Below are 14402 nucleotides of genomic sequence, written 5' to 3' on the forward strand. Positions count from 1 at the left end.
CTGAGCATGGATGGTGTCAGCCACATCAGCCTCAACGGGAGGGGGTGGGGGGGATTATGGGGGGACAGGCTCACCCTGAGAGTAACGACCACGTCCCCTACCGGATCCACCACAGCCACCACTTGTGGCTCTTCCACCTTTGTCACCCTTACGGAATCCTCGCCTCCCAGCCATGGCACTGATGTTAATGTGCGTATGGGAGTGGGTGTAAAATATTGTCTTGGGCAATTGGGGGTCAAAGTGGTTGGGTACCAGATGGTAATTGTACCCTAGTGCTCTTGCAAGGCTGATTGTAACCCCTGGGGAAAGATGACGGGTCACGCTACGCACAGGAGCCCCAAAAAAGGGAGATGACGTGCACGCAACCCCTTCTAGACCACGTGTGCAGAAAGAAAAACCTGCACTACGCTGTGGCACCCAGTAACACAAGAATGAACGTATGCGTATCACACGCAGCCTAGAATGACCTCTGAAGGGGTAGGCTACACACGGGGCAAGCACAGATGTTAGATACGTGCGTGACTCACCATCTGCCAGGTAAAAGAGCGTGAAAAAGGAGCGCGTTTGGTTGGCAACACCCCCGCCAAAAGAAGATTTGTACGCTGTCCGAGGAGACAGGACAACAGTAGTAGGGAAGTAGTAGGGAACACTGTTTGAGGGAACAGGCCCTGTTTGAGGGAACAGAGAAAAAAGAGAAAAAGCTGTCAGAGGTAACAGGGAATACGAACTTGAAACGCCGTGAAGTAAATCGCGTGTGAAACGACAAGAAGTACAGAATTCACCCACTCACTCTCCACGAAAAGCACGTACAAGGAAATGGTGTTCTACGCGTACCTTTTATACAGGCCCACACGTCCAGCGTCACTTACGCGGCGTGTACGCGCTAGGGCCATTTCCACCAATTACACGCTTTGTCACTTCTGCGTGTAGGGCCATTTCCACCAATCACACGCGATGACACACTGACGTGCAGTCTTCCCACGTGTGCTCTGTCATCACGTGCTGTGTGGGAAACACCCGTGCGTGTCACGTCACAGACGCGCTTACGCGCTGAGGGCCTTTGATCCAATTGAATCGCGTATGCGTGCTGACGCGCTTACGCGCTAAGGGCCTTTCCTCGGTTTTCATGCTGACGTGCAGGATTTTCACGTGCCAAATCACTCCGTACCAAGCTGGCCACACGTAAGCACACGGAAGACCACACTCCTGCCCAGAAGGCCGAACTACTGCCCCCCAAAGCCCCGAGCACGCTCCCACCTGCCATCTGCTGCTGCCTGACTGTCTGCTGCCCACGTGCACTGCCATTTGCTGCCTGCACATCAGCCAGGGGTGCTGTTGCTGTGACCACCCCTGCTGGAACCGAAGACTCCCGACTGGAATTCCATCGCTCCACAGCCCAGCCCCAGGACCCAGTTGCCCACCCACTCCTGCCTCTGGGGTTGTCATGTCGGGGCAAACACCATCTGTGACCACTGACAACCCCCGGCCAGAGAGGCAGAGGGGCACCAGCTTCAGTGCCACCGAAGTTGGTGTCCTGGTGGAGCAAGTCCTGGGGCAGTATGATGCCCTCTTCGGAAGTTCCCGCGCCGACAAGGAAGGACGGACTCGGATCTGGACTGACATCGTGACTGCCATCAACGCGGAGGGGGTGGCAGTCCGGGACTTACAACATGTCAGGAAGCGCTGGGAGGACTTCAGGTCCAGGACCCTGAACAAGGCCCGGCGCCTCTTGAAGGCAGCGGATGCCAAGGGGCGCCGGGGCCACTTGTCGGAAGAACAGATGGGGGTCCTGGAACGCATATCCCCAGCGCTCCACGTCCAGGTCCTAGAGAAGCAGACCCGTCTGGAGTCGAGCGGTGAGTGTACATGCATCCTGATTGTGAGCAGTGCGTGTGGTGATTATTCGGCATTGTGCCGGTTGCACATCTGTTTATATGGGGTCGAGTATGGGTGGGGGTGTACAGGGCCGTGGGTCTGACACATGCGAGGGCTGTAATGTGTGAGACATGGATGGTGCTTGTGTGTGTGGGCTTGCATGGCAAATGCAGTTGTGCGTGCACACATGTTTGGATGAATGTGTATGTAAGTAGACATGTCCGTGATGTCAGGCATGTATGTTGTTTTCGGCTGCATGTATGAGCACTGTGTACATGTGCATGTGTGTGTATTTGTCAAGGGTGCAACAGTGATGCAACATGGATGCATGTGACAGCGGTATGTGGAAACCTGATTGGCAGATGTGACATGGATGCCGTCTGAACAGTGCGACACTTGGCAGAGGTGTAGACATGCATGCAAGTGTGGTGGTGTGTGTACATGTGTGGTGCACTTCCTGTGTTGCATGTGATGTCTGGCTCCCCTTTGGCTGCTGATGCTGTTGTATGTGTATGGATGGTGGTGGCAGTTGCGATATGGCTGTGGTATGGCTCATGTGTGCGAGTTGCAATGACATGTGTGTTGGGGATTGTGATGACATGTCTGAGGTTTGCCAATGCCACTCATGTGCAACTGTCATGCGTGTATGTGTCCATTGTACAGTGCCCTGATGCCTGTGTTTTGTTTCTCCCTGTCTGCAACGTCAACTGATGAAGAGGGCGGAGAAGGTGCTGTGGAGCACAGCGGCGGGGATCCGAACGCCAGCCGGAGACGCAAGGCCCGGCTCCCCTCCCGTGTTGTCATCTCATCGGGGAGTGAGGAGTCCGGTGCCGCGTCCCAGGCCGCAGCTGCCGGGGGGAGGTCCAAGAGGCGGAGGTTGCAGTTGGACTCCTCGGCAGCAGAAGGGGCAGCTGGGACCCCACAGGGCCCAACAGGGGAAGATGGCACGGAGTCATCCAGGTTGGTGGGGGGTTTGGTGGAGGAGGAGGCCGTGCAAGCACCAGAGACGGGGTCTGGAGGTGGGGATCCCACTGGTGCTAGTGGTGCAGTGCAGGACCAGGGACAGGAGGCAGCACAGGCGGCCGCGGAGGTGCCTGTGTGCAATCCTGTCCCCGATCCTGTCCCTGCATCATCTTGCACCAGCAGGGATGCCTACGTCCAGACCCGTTTTCAGGCAGGGGATGAGCTGACGTCAACTGGCCTTCCTCTGCCTGCGGACGTGGCCATCCAGGTCCGGGTTGAGCCTGTCCTGGCTGGTGTGGCGTTGCGTCAACGGGCCATGCGAGGTGACCTGCAGTCTTTTCATGGAGAGACTGCACGTCATCTCGAATGGCTCGTTGACCACGTCAGCCTGCTGGGACAGGTCACCCAGGCCGGATTCCGCTGTCTGATGGGGCTTGCTTCGACCCCCTCCTCAACTGGACCCCCTACGCGCCAGTCGTCCTCTGTGCCATCTTCCCACCCATCAGTCACCTGGGTGCCCTGTGGAGCTGCCTCTGACGGTGCGGCCAGGCTGGTGGAGGAGGCATCCCTGCCACAGTCGGGAGTCGGAGGTCCAGCAGGGGTGGCCACATCAACAAGTGCACCCCAGCCGGCGGAGGATGTGCAGGCAGCAGGAGGCAGTGCACGGGCAGAGGCAGAGCAGCAGCAGCAGCAACATGGTGGGAGACATGAAGGCTCGGGGCTTTCGACATCGGAGGGGCAGGCATCGGCCGGAGGGCAGGGGGACCCAGGACAGAGAGTGTCTTCCGTGTGGCAGCGGTTGGGCCACGCCATAGGTGCGGAGCGGCGGCGGGCGGAAGAGGCGCGGCTCACAATGGTCAGAGCGGAGAACTCCATGCGGAGGGCCCTGAGGCGGGCCGAGTGCCTCGAGGCAATCCGCAGGGGGTTGGAGGAGGACACGGCGTCGTCCCTGCGGACCCTCGGGGCCATGGAACTGGACCGCCTCCGGGACATCGAACAGGAGTTCGATGATGCCCTGGCCCGGGACACCACGGAGTGAGCCGCTGGACTTGCCCGCCGCCTTTGTATATAGTTCTTTAGTTTTAGGTTTCCTTTCTTTCTTATTATGATTTGGAGTCGACGGACACTGCTCCACTTTTTGTATATAGTTGATTTTTAGGTAGGTTTTTTAGTAGGTTTCCTTTGTTCAGTTGGGCTCATGGACCCTTGTTAGTTTTGTACATAGTTCTTTTTTGCATGGAGATTTTTTTACATTTGACTTTGGACATAATTTTTTTGGATTCTGATTTGCAGTTTTGTGTTTTTATACGGACATGCAGCTTTTTTTTCTCATTCACATTGTAGTTTGTTTTCTTTCTTTAGCATTCTTTATTTTTTTCAATACAATTTTGTTAGCATACTTCACTGTGTGGTATCATCTCATTGGTTTCATGCATGTCATGTTGTGTGTTTTCCCATTCAATTGCAACCATTGTGTGTGACGGACATGGGTTCATTAGCTTAATGAACATTGGGGGTGTAACATGTGATTTCCATTTCCATGTGGGTGAATGGGTTACTTGGTAGGGCTTTTTGGCTGTGGAGGCTGACCATTACGCACATGATTGGGGATTGTGAGGACCTGGTGGGGGCTGCCCATGGTGGCAGGGGGGTGGGGGTGCAGGGGGACATGAGTGGGGGCCTGGTGGAGGCTGCCCCTGCACTGCTGGGGGGTGGGGGTGGTGGGAGACATGAGTGGGGGCCTGGTGGAGGGTGACCCTGGATGCTGGGGGGTGGGGGTGGTGGGAGACATGAGTGGGGGCCTGGTGGAGGGTGACCCTGGATGCTGGGGGGTGGGGGTGCAGGGGGACATGAGTGGGGGCCTGGTGGGGTCTGCCCCTGCACTGCTGGGCGGTGGGGGTGGTGGGAGACATGGGTGGGGGCCTGGTGGAGGCTGCCCCTGCACTGCTGGGGGGTGGGGGTGGTGGGAGACATGAGTGGGGGCCTGGTGGGGGCTGCCCCTGCACTGCTGGGGGGTGGGGGTGGTGGGAGACATGAGTGGGTGCCTGGTGGAGGCTGCCCATGGTGGCAGGGGGGTGGGGGTGGTGGGAGACATGAGTGGGGGCCTGGTGGAGGGTGACCCTGGATGCTGGGGGGTGGGGGTGGTGGTAGACATGAGTGGGGGCCTGGTGGAGGCTGCCCCTGCACTGCTGGGGGGTGGGGGTGGTGGGAGACATGAGTGGGGGCCTGGTGGAGTCTGCCCATGGTGGCAGGGGGGTGGGGGTGCAGGGGGACATGAGTGGGGGCCTGCTGGAGGCTGCCCCTGCACTGCTGGGGGGTGGGGGTGCAGGGGGACATGAGTGGGGGCCTGGTGGAGTCTGCCCATGGTGGCAGGGGGGTGGGGGTGCAGGGGGACATGAGTGGGGGCCTGCTGGAGGCTGCCCCTGCACTGCTGGGGTGTGGGAGTGGTGGGAGACATGAGTGGGGGCCTGGTGGAGTCTGCCCATGGTGGCAGGGGGGTGGGGGTGGTGGTAGACATGCATTGTTGATCAGTAGTGCAAGGTGACATGTGGGTTGGCATACCTTGCTGAAATCGCGTGTGGAACTTCCCGCGCACCCCTGAAATACACGTACCCTGCTCGCACTGGGCCAATCGCGTGTGGAACTTCCCGCGCACCCCTGAAATACACGTACCCTGCTGAAATCGCGTGTGGAACTTCCCGCGCACCCCTGAAATACACGTACCCTGCTCGCACTGGGCCAATCGCGTGTGGAACTTCCCGCGCACCCCTGAAATACACGTACCCTGCTGAAATCGCGTGTGGAACTTCCCGCGCACCCCTGAAATACACGTACCTTGCTGAAATCGCGTGTGGAAATTCCTGCGCACCCCGGTATACACGCACACGTATTTTTTGTCAGCGGGTGTCCGTGTTTGTGGGTACCCCTTTGCACGTCATTTGTCCTGGAGGGCCACAGTATAGGACATTCATCATGGCAGTATATAGGTGCTATTTGTTGGCGCAACTTTTGGCGCACATTTCTTACAGCCGCAGAGACGCTACCGCCTGCTTTCTTGTGGCGGTCGTGTTTGTGCCTGTGCGCTGGTTTGAGTGTGCGCTTTTTTGCCCTATTCTATTCCATGAATACGTGTTGTAGGCGAGCGTGTGGGCGTTCCGCGCACTTGTGCCCTGTACTTCCCCCGTGACGCCCACGTTTTGGCAAGTTGTTCCCCATTCCGAGTGTTACGCCCGTGTTCCGCCTACTTTTGTTGCGTGCGCCGCGCTGTGTGCGAATTTCGCTGTGGCCTGTGCAATTTTCGCTGTGACCTGGCGCACGCTGTTAGATGGCCTGTGCGCCAACGTGCGCCGCGCTCTTTTTTATCGCACATCCGCTGGTTTTCTCGCACATGGACTTCCATGAATCGATGTGCGCTGCTTTTCGTGCGATTTTCGCACTTGCACTGCGATTTTCGCTATTCCACTGCGATTCGCACGTTTTTGCCCACTTGCGCTGCGCTAATTATTCCATGAATCGGCCTCTTAATACAGTGGTGAGTACAGTCGGAAAGGGGAATGGGGTCATCATAAATGGGGACATGGTTAACACAATATAAAAGATGCAGGAATTATATACAGCGCAGAAGTAGGGATAGATACATACTTAATACAATGGTGATTACAATCAGGAAAAGGAATGGGAAAGGTACAAAACCTATATACAACGCAGGAGAGGGGATGGAACAGATCCAAAGGTGGAGGAAACCTAAATATACAACTGAAGAACCTGACAGTCATGGGAATGTGTTTAGGGTTGAGAAAAGAGGCATGAATTGTGAATTTGACCTAATGTGCTTTGTGTAATACTAGGTGCCTTTGCTTGATTGAACTTGAATATGAATATGCTGCACCTTAAGCTAAACTATTTGTTTGTAAATACAAATCTGTACGTGACTGAAGTCACAGTAATGAGTATTGGTACACAAGAATGTAAATGGTCTAGGCACAGAGAGATTGTCATACCTTGGATGAACTTGCCTTCTCTGAATATACTGTTTATTGGATTGATTATTGATTAAGTCAGTTGCTGCACAGGAGAGATGGAATAGCAGTCTAGGGTTTCAACCAATAATGCCATACTCCGGCTGGTAGGGATGTGGGAATTCTTTCTCCATGTGCCCCAGGTCCAGCCTCAGTGGGCCTTTTACTATTTGCGAGAGGTGGGACCCTGCACAGTTTTTGCTGTGGTGGTGTCCCATCTCCCGCATCTGCACTTCACACATTAGCCCCCATATTCCTCGAGTCCCCACTAATGGTTTTAGGATTTTTTTATACATCCTTTGTCACTATGGAGATTCATTCTTTGAAACCTGTGGGATCCGTGTTTTAGCGTGTCCGCCCCCCCTGCACAGACACACACTTTTTCTGTACATCTCTTTGTACATTCTGGCTGGCCGGCTAGGGAGAATGCCCCTCACATTGACAATAGACTTACATATATGATGGATGCCGTAGGCCGCAATGCGCGTGAGTGTGACGTCCTTGGCAACCGTAGACACAACTGAGAAGCAGTAATACGTACAGTTCAGGTTCAGGCCGCTATTACAGTTCGGAGCCCTTGGGTAAGCTTATATATGGGATTAGACGACAATGTGGCTTCCACATTTTCTACAATGGTACAGATGATTGTACGATCGTGCTGCCTCTAGCACAATCCCACACCAAGATCGTAACCATGTTCGTGGCGCACGTGCGCACCTCTCACATGGAAACCAATAATACAGAGCTGAGTCGAGCAGCGCATCTAGTTGACGGGCGACTCGACTCTTGCTCACATCAAGAACTGTGAGGTAGGTGTTTTTGAGGGGACACGTTGGGTGTGCCTGCAGATCCCTATGCAGAGTGTGTACCCCGTGAGTGGGTGCTGTCAGTCTTTTTGATAAGCCCGTGATTTATTTTAAACACACGTTACATGTGCGCTTTGACACTTATTTAAATGACCTAATGGGACTTTGGATGATGAACAGCCCAATACCTAATTCAAGTTATATACAGAGTTGGGGAGTGATTACCAGGGTTTACCTTCGTCTCCATGATTTCTTTTATTTTTAGTTCCTAAGTCTGGGAGTAATCCCCCTGCACTACATCAATACCCGGTGAGAGGAGCTTGTCTTCTGACGGGTGACTAGGGATATTAGCATATTCTTTTGGTCATGTACTATTGAAAGGCATATTTATGTGGACAGACATTTAGTAATGTGGATTTTTGTGTTTGTAATGCAGGTAGAAGCCAGTGTCTTCTATTGCTCCAAATATAAGGTTAGTGCTCATTCATTAGAACCCAAGCTTTTACTTCATTAGTGAACCACGTAGACCTAATTAGCTTATTTCATCCTTTTAGGAGACACAGGGCCTCATTACGACCCAGGCGGTAAGTTACCGCCTGGGCCGTGACTTTACCACCATGGCGTAAACTACGTTTACGCCATGGTGGTTGGCGGACTTACCGCCCCATTCCGACCTTGGCGGGGCTGTAAGTCCGCAATCCACATTTACCCTTCCCCATTCCCATTTTTGCCCCATAGGGCATAATGGGAGTGGGGAAGGCGTTAATTACGCCACCGTAAATTACGGTGGCGTAATTAACTCCATGGTCCCTTAGCGCCATGGATTTTAACACCTGCTAAAAGCAGGTGTTAAAAGCTCCATGGCGCTAAGGGACCTCGTACTCAGGCGGTAAGGGTCGGCGCTGTTTACGCTGCCGTAAACCCCTTACCGCCTGGGTCGTAATGAGGCCCCCAGTAAGGAACTATCTAGAACATACAATGAAATTTAACACGTCCTGCCCTGAAGATGGATTAATTGAAATCCAAAATGCGTTGACACTCATAATCTTATAGGAGTGTTTAAGGATGTCTGCTTGAGCAGAAGGAATCTTATTACCCATATGTATAATGTACACATGTATCTATTTGGTTGTATACCTTTCTGTCGATATCTTGAATGAAGGAATTACATTTTTTGGTTGATTGGAGCAATCTATCAGCTCGGAGACGACACTGTTTTCAAATATATTGTTGCATGCTTATTTTGAATTATTATTAGCTCTCCACACTGTGTTTAAACAGTGTGTTGTTTTCTAATCTTGTTATAAAAATAATTTGCTCACCTGTTCGACCTGTATTTTCAGTCTTGTGGTTCTCGACTGTGTCAGATCAGGAGGACAGGATCATTTATGCACGGATGTGCAATATTAGATTAAAATAAGGAAAGTCACAATTGAAATTCACTGAATTGAAACGACTTATTGCATTGGTTGGGATAGATGTCTCTTTGTAGGAGGCCCCTAATCTCACCTGTTCAAGAATCATTTTGGGATTATGTCCCTTTTAGAGTGCAGCACAGGGTTACCGGCTCACAACATCCGGTGTTTGTTCTTTGTACAAAGTGTTTAGAGCTAACAAAGTGATCTTAGAACTTCTTGAATAACCAGGATTTTAGGAGTTTCTTAAATTGGGAATGTGAAGTTTTTTTGTTGATGTTTGACGGGAGAGAGTTCAAGATCCTGGGGGCAGCGACAACAACATTTGAGGCTCCAGATCTCATGTTATTGAATCGAGGGATAAGCAATTGAGATTTGGAGTTGGTTCTCAAGAGTCTGGTGTGGGTTTTGCACATGAGGCAATCATTTAGATAGATCGTGGCATTTTGGTGTATACATTTGTGTGTAGTGGTGAGAGTTTTCAACAATATTCTGGCTTGCATTGATAGCCAGTGCACGTCTCTCCTGAATTGTGAGATATGGTCTCTTTTTTTTTAATGCCTAGAGCTGCTCTCAGTACTTTGTTTTGAATTAGTTGCAATTGGTCAAGTTTTTCTTGGTAGTGCCTATCAAGAATTTGTTGCAGTAATGAAGCTTAGACATGATAAGTGCTCAGGCGAGCGTGATACAAATTCGTGCTGAGAGAAATTGGCAGCTGAGGGAGATATGTTTTGCTGTATAGGCTATGGAGGAGGTAAGCGAGTTAATGTGTTTACACATAGTGAGACTAGAGTCAAGATAGACCCCTAATGTTTTAACTTGGTTGGAGATGGGGATGGGGGTGCCATCGATACAAAAAGAGGTGTACAATTCGGGCAGTTATTTTTAATTGAGCTGGGGAACTGACGATGAGCATCTCAGTCTTTTCACCTTTCAGGCATGGGGGAGAAACTTAGTTAAAACTACAGGTGGATATACTGCTTTTCGATACCAAATTCATGGAATGGTGAATCAAATTAATACCTCACTTTCTTTCAGATTCTACAAATTATGATTTACTCTATGTCCTTATGTATGCCATGTTTCTGAATATCCCTACAGATGGATATGTTCTGCTTCTGAGGAAGGCTGAATGCCCAAAACAATGTTGTGCTATACAATGTCTGTCCAAATTAGACATTGGACTTTTTGTTATCAGTGTTATTGAATTGAATGTTTTATTTCAAATACTGTGGTCTTGTCATAAGGGCAGCAACACAATTTGCTTTGATTTACTTTTGAAACTATGGCCCTCATTCCGAGTTTGGAGGTAGCCAAGGTGCTATTAGCGCCATGGCTGCCTCGAAAATCGGTCTGACTCCGGTCAGGTGAAGGGAGTAATTACCGGTACAGTCCGAGGTCGGCGGAACCGGTAATTCCCCATTCACCAGAGCCATTCCCCATTCCCATTTGAGCCCCCATAGAGCTCAATGGGAAGGGGGAAGGCGGCAGTAACGGTAACGCAAATTGCGGTACAATTTACAATTGTACAGATTCTGTAACGCAAGTAGATGAAGTAATCCTGAGGCTTGCTATGTAGTGAATGAATTGCGGCGATGCGCCAATTTCTATATACATAGGAAGGTATAGAATCTGGATGTTCCACAGTGCACTTTAGCAAACTTGAACCATGTGAATTGAAAGGGCTTGAAGTGTGGTGCAGTTGAAAATAGATGATGGCGAAGGAGAATTCAAGAAAGGCTGGGTGGCCCAGCACCAAGAGTTGGGGCCACCGTGAACTTGGTTGTCTGTGAAGAAGCTACATGAATGGGAGAAAGAAGCAAACTTCTGTTTGAGGTGAAATAGAAACACACTGAAGGTGCCAAGAGTTCACCATTTAATAGTATTGTATGCAGCAAAAAGCTTGATAACGTGGTCTCTAGTCACATGATCAAATGAAAATAGACCTTGTTGTCGAGCTACACTGAAACCAGAAGATAAGACCATGCCACTCTCCCTTTTATTCTCAGGCACAGTGAGCCTCTACAAGGCTGAGTTCAAAGCCTAATTGAATGGACGACCGCAGGAATGATGATAAATGAGCGCTAATTGGGTGGGAAGGCATGACCAGGCCAACCCTCCCAGCACCTTGGGTAATCAGCTTGGTGCTGCTAGCAAGTGGAATATTCCAGAAGGGTACAAGCATGCCAACCAATTATATAAAGGGCCACGTATCAAAGAGCCCTATAGTTTGTTTAACCAATTGGGTGTCAAGAATTCGTATGATACAGAAGATGACTTGCACTTGGGATGCGCTCAGTTGTCCACCTGATCTTAGAGACCCAATCACAACCCCCATCAGTATGGAAATATACTTAGATGTTCCCTTTAAGCCTAACACATCCCCTAGTAGGTTTTTCTTATTTGCCACGTAGGATGACGTCAGTAGTGACAAATATTTTGTATAAGAATGTTGTTTTTTCATGTGATGCTCTGAGAAAAATCGAACGAATGTCCGTTGATGTCCTTTGTAACTCCTTGTTTTAGGTAATTGTTAATAAAACAGTACTGAGTTTTGCCAACTTCCTGAGTCAGTTTGATTATTTATATATGAGTAAGTTATGCATCCCCATCCATCTCTAAGTATTGTTGCCTCGTCTTAGAGGGACCCAGGTCTGGGGGTTCACCAGTAAGACAGAGACTCCTTGGTGCACCTGCTCCTCTTTCCCTCTCACACTTTGGCTGCCCACCATGGGCCTCTTCCCTCACCATCCAGTGAGGCAAAAACCTTGGTGTCATCTTCGACTCCTCTCTCTCCTTCTCTCCTCACATCACGGACCTTGACAATAAGGCCCACTTTCAGCTGCACCTCCTCAGAGGCATTGTCTCTTTCCTCACATTCCCCCAGAAACGTTAAGTCTCATAGCTCTGGTCCTCTCCAGGCTGGACTTGTGCAACTGCCTCTACCTTAATCTGCTTAACTCCTGCCTTCACCCCCTATAACTAATCCATCTAATCCAGAATAGGACTGCAAGACTCACGGACCTCATCTCTCCAGCCCTAACATCTCTCCACTGGCTCCCAGTTGCTTCGAGGATCAAGTTCAAGACCATGCACCAGGCTTTCTGGGGCCTGGGATCCATCTACGTCCAACTCTATCTCCCTAAATACCTCCCTACTTTAACTCTTCATTCTTCTAGCTCTAACTCTCGGCAGATCAGATGCTTTTTCAAGCATAGAGTGGGGGTTAGATATCTCTCCTCCACAGGTGCCTCCCTCTGGAATGGCCTCCCTGCCCCTTTCAGACTTCAGCCAGATCTCCTTAAATTGCAGATGCTTCTCAAGACCTTCCTTTTCTCTTCCTCCTTTACCCTCCCCCTCCCCTACTAATGTCCATGTCTGCTTCTTGACTGGCCGACTTGTTTCCTCAGAGGCTTACAGGGCACCAGGTCCCCCCTAATCCAGTATACACCTGCACTCACCCCTGACCCCCCCTTAACCTGCACATGCCCTCTTGGCCCCTCCCCCCCACATTCATTTGATTTAATATCATTTTTTTTAATAACTCTCCTAATACCATACCTGAGTTCAGTTTATGGACGGGACCCGCAAAGGGATACGTTACCGCAATTTGCGGAAGCTTCTCAAGACTTTGACTTTGCAATTTCTTCAGTGTTTCTTCACACTCGCAATCTTCATTTTGATCCCAAAATGTTGCTTTTATTCAATACCTCAGCCTCTGATCCTATTGAATGTCTATATTACTTCTTCATGTGTGTCTTTTCTAGATGTGTCAGTTCTGCTTCGTATGACATCACCAGTCTTCTTTCTTATCATTTTCATACTTCTTCCGTGACTTTTTCCAGAACATGATAACTTCTTTGTGAATATATATAAGGTTTTCTCAATGGATACCTTGACGCAAGGATTCTTTGCAGTATAGGCATTCTCACTGGTACTGCACATGTCACAATTTCCATTTCCCAAAATATAGGCAACATGGGGAAGGAGATTCTGGTAGGGGTATTTGGCTCTTTCTCTACACTCCCACCTCTGGGCGATTCATCAACCACTCTCTCATCAATCATTACATCAAGACATCCTCGTCTGAAGAAGTGCTTCTTTGAAGTCCATATCTTTATGACTGCTTTCAGGCATCCTGCTGATTTCACATGTTCATCAACACTCCAGGTCATAAGACTACATTGTTCATTTGGACTTCAGTAGATCCATCTTCCCACATACTTCTTGTGGTTCTCTGGATACAGGAACTGTGTTCCCTCAGGTGCATAAATGCTGGCCTTTACGTAGTCTCTGATTTCTTCACCTGTCAGCTCTTTATGTTTGAATCCTGATTCAACATCAATCACAATCTTCATGCCTTCTGTTTTCTTTGCAGTCTTCTTGCATTGTGTGATTGTTATCCTGATCACAGAATTCAAACATAATCATTACCAACAGGGCTCCAAGGAGCTTGACAATGTTTGCCATCCATTGTGGAACCCATGAGAAGATTGATGCAAACCAGCTGTCATCTACAATATCTTCCACTTCATCTTCCATCTTGACGTGCAAGTTTGTCAGCATCATTATGGCCTCTGTCAAGGTGCCATTCCCATCATCGTGAGAAGGTATGATGTGCAACAGGATTATCTGATTTTGGCACAAACAGCTCCATCCATAGCTGTGATCATATCCAAGACATATCTGTTCTGAAGTGTCATCAGGGGTATGGATGATCTTAGCTCCTCCATTATAGCATTGAGTCCCTTTATGGTGGTGTTAATCGTCTGCAGAAGCTCCCATCTGGTAATCTGCAACCACTTGGCATTTGCCATCATCTGGATTCCAGGCATAAAGATAACAGTAAAAACTGAAGCAGTCTTGCTGAACAATCTGTGTTCATATGACATAGCATCAAAGGCTTCTATAGTTTTGGCTGAGAAATAATGTTCTCTCTTCATTCGATTAAGGAGTTCAGCAGATCTCTTTTTCCTCAGGAGAGCATCTACTTTTGGAAACTCGCAATGTTCAAGTCACTCTTTGGAATCACCAACTATGGTACATGAACAATCACTATAGAATACAGTCCTCCCCAATCTCTGGTCAGCTTTATGTAAGCTCTGGATCCACAGGCCCAGTATTGATCCATTATCACCACTGTCCCATCTTTCATTCATGGCACATAGAAGAGTCAACCGCACTGCTGATGCTCACCAACTTTTCTCGTGCCATTGTTTCTGAAGCATAACTCTGCACTAGCCAAAGGCACTATCTGCAACGGGCCTCCTTTGTCTTCCACCCACCTCAGAAGCTTTGCAAGTCACGGCCAGAGAGGTTTGCAT

The sequence above is a fragment of the Ambystoma mexicanum genome, chromosome 6p (genome assembly GCF_040938575.1).
Source record: "Ambystoma mexicanum isolate Mex_15411 chromosome 6p, UKY_AmexF1_1, whole genome shotgun sequence".
NCBI lineage: Eukaryota > Metazoa > Chordata > Amphibia > Caudata > Ambystomatidae > Ambystoma > Ambystoma mexicanum.